Genomic DNA, 3,647 nt, shown 5'->3' on the forward strand with positions numbered 1-3,647 from the left:
TGCTCTAGAGTGAAGTGAAGACATGCCAAACACCCCTTAGAAAGGTATTAAATATCAAAGATAAGCCAACTGTGTTTAGAAGCAAAATATTTTAAAACAATGTTTTTGGAATACTATAGTTTTAAAATGACACAACCATAATATCTTTTGCATCACTCCAAGCAATACTTGTTTGGAGATAAAGTATCTCAAACCATGATATTTAGTATACTAGTACAATGCCTATGCGTTGCGACGACACACAAATTATTCAATGAAATGTTGATGCACAACGATTACATGAAAATGAACAATACATATATTAATGCTAGACAAGTTTTCGATGTGTTAAAACATCACATATTGACACATCATCAGAGTACACAAATCAATGTCTCTTGAGAGAGCATTGGCATATCACAGATGCCAATCTAGAAGATACATCACCATCAGCATACTATTATAAAGCATCATAGAAAATGTGACACCACTCACTTGATAGAGAACCATTTTTCTAGTACACGACCCAAGAGTCTCCTCATGGGTACTCCTGCATAGGAGCATTATTATTGAAAGTCGCCTAGAGGGGGGGGGGGTGAATAGGCGGAATCTGAAAATTATAAACTTAAGCACACACTACAAGCCGGGGTTAGCGTTAGAAATATAATCGAGCCCGAAGGAGAGGGCGAAAACAAATCACAAGCAAATGAAGAGTGTGACACAGTGATTTGTTTTACCGAGGTTCGGTTCTTGCAAACCTACTCCCCGTTGAGGTGGTCACAAAGACCGGGTCTCTTTCAACCCTTTCCCTCTCTCAAATGGTCACTTAGACCGAGTGAGCTTCTCTTCTCAATCAATTGGGACACTAAGTCCCCACAAGGACCACCACACAATTGGTGTGTCTTGCCTTGATTACAAATGACTAGGGAACAAGAAATGGGGAAGAAGAAAAGCGATCCAAGCGCAAGAGCTCAAAAGAACACGGCAAAACTCTCTCTTCTAGTCACTATTGCTTTGAGTGGAATTGGGACTTGGAGATATTTTGATTCACTCTAATTGTGTCTTGTATTGAATGCACTAGCTCTTGTATTGAATGTGTTGGCTGAAAACTTGGATGCCTTGAAGTGTGGTGGTTTGGGGGTATTTATAGCCCCAACCACCAAAGTGGCCGTTGGGGAACTCTACTGTCGACGGGCGCACCGAACAGTCCGGTGCGCCAGCCACATCACCCAACCGTTAGGGTTTGACCGTTGGAGCTTCTGACAGCTGGGCCATCGAACAGTCCGGTGGTGCACCGGACAGTTCCTGTTCACTGTCTGGTGCGCCTTCTGGCGCCTACTCTGACTCTACGCGCGCAGTCCGCACTGTTCACTGTTCACTGTTCACTTTTGCAGTCGACCGTTGGCACAGTAGTCGTTGCTCCCGCTGGCACACCGGACAGTCCGGTGAATTATAGCGTGGAGCATTTTCCAGAAACCCGAAGGTGGCAAGTTCGGAGTTGATCTCCCTGGTGCACCGGACACTGTCCGTGGTGCACCGGACACTGTCCGGTGGCACACCGGACAGTCCGGTGTGCCAGACCAGGGCAACCTTCGGTTTTCTTTGCTCCTTTCTTTTGAACCCTTTCTTTTAACTTTGTATTGGTTTGTTGTGAACCTTTGGCACCTGTAGAACATATATTCTAGAGCAAACTATTTAGTCCAATTGTTTGTGTTGGGCAATTCAACCACCAAAATCATATAGGAAAAGGTTTGACCCTATTTCCCTTTCAATCTCCCCCTTTTTGGTGATTGATGCCAACACAAACCAAAGCAAATGTATAAGTGCAGAATTGAACTAGTTTGCATAAGGTAAGTGCAAAGGTTGCTTGGAATGAAACCAATATAATTATTTCTACTGGATATGCATGGATTGTTTTCTTCTTATTTAAAATTTTGGACCACGCTTGCACCACTAGTTTTGTTTTTGCAAATTCTTTGTAAAATTCTTTTCAAAAACCTTTTGCAAATAGTCAAAGGTATATGAATAAGATTGAAAGAAGCATTTTCAAAATTTGAAATTTTCTCCCCCTGTTTCAAATGCTTTTCCTTTGACTTAAACAAAACTCCCCCTCAATGAAATTCTCCTCTTAGTATTCAAGAGGGTTTTACAAATTTTTGAAGATACTTTTTCGCCCTTTTGAAAACACATTAAGATACCAATTTGAAAACTTCATTTTTAAAATTCGTTGGTGGTGGTGCGGTCTTTTTGCTTTGGGCTAATACTTTCTCCCCCTTTGGCATGAATCGCCAAAAACGGATACTTGTGAGTGAATTATAAGCCCTAATACTTTCTCCCCAATGGTAAACAAATAAATATGAGTGAAGATTATACCAAAAGAGAGATGGCAGTGTTGGGGGCTTGTTCTCAAATGCTTCGGCTTGAAAGAAAGTGAAAGTACAATCGTGACGCCAAAGCCAATGCTCAATCTCCGTGAACAGTACGGGAGCACTGTTCATCTATTTATAGACACAGGGCGCAGCCCATGTAAAATTACATTTATGCCCTTTAAAATCAACTACAATAATGACACAAAACACCATGGGTCTTTAAGCCATTTCATCTTTAAGTCGGTTCGCTCCTTCGTCCTGAGATCTGCCACTCTGCCGAAGCTTTATAGGTGACAGCTTCGGCGCTGCCTTTAAGAGGATCTTCTGAAGGTGTTCTCTTTCTTTAGGATCTTCGGCTACGAAGCATACCCCCAACAGTAGCCCCTTCGCGGTACTAGATCGTTTTTTGTAACGAGCTTGATCCATGAAAAAGTCTTTCTGGCTTCGGGATGCCGAAGATCCGAAAAACACCTTCCCTGAGCTCGTTGGCGAGAAACGATTAAAATATTCCACGCGCGAAATGTCCTCATTCTGCAGCAGTTACACGCGTCCTAGCGATTCACCTTCTCAAACCCTATGGCCCACCGTTCAGTGAGTGTGGGTGGCTATTTGCCCGGTGCGGAAGACCTTGACGATTCACCTTCCCTCCTGTGGTACTATATAAACAGACGGGTAGGTGTAAAGTTACCATAGCATTCATTGCTATTGCACTGTTGTGCTGCCAAAATATTGACCGAAACCGAAGGTTGTTTGTTGCATCCTCAACTAAAGCTATTTTCTTTGCCCAAGCTTCGTAGCAAGAAAGAGCTTCAACAAGATAAAGAAAAATTTTCAACATTCAAAAAACAAAAAATTCAGTCAACAGATGGTCAGAGTGCGCTCCACATCTAAGGTTACGCGCGACGGAGAGGAAGTCGAAGGTGCTGAAACTGCCCCAATCTCTAAAGTGATGAAGCGCTCAGGGCTGGTAGTATCAGAGGATGCACCTGCCGTTGAAACAGAACAGGATGATGTTGAGGAGACTGAGTGTGAGGATGATTACAGCGCGGTGCCAAGTAAACCCAGCCACCTGGATTTTGGGAAATCCACCATCTCCGAAGATGACCTGCCTAAACTGTTGAATTGGGCTATTTCAGTGAAGCGAAGAAAGAGCTAGTTCGTTTTGGTGGGGAAGAGACTACTCCGAAGCCAGAAGAGGATGAAGTGGTAGTCTTCAAAAGTTTCTTTAAGGCTGGCTTAAGATTTCCTTTGAACAAGATGATTGCTGTTGTATTAAAGAAATTTGGGATCTACCTTCAT

Source organism: Zea mays, chromosome 7 (genome assembly GCF_902167145.1).
Source record: "Zea mays cultivar B73 chromosome 7, Zm-B73-REFERENCE-NAM-5.0, whole genome shotgun sequence".
Lineage (NCBI taxonomy): Eukaryota > Viridiplantae > Streptophyta > Magnoliopsida > Poales > Poaceae > Zea > Zea mays.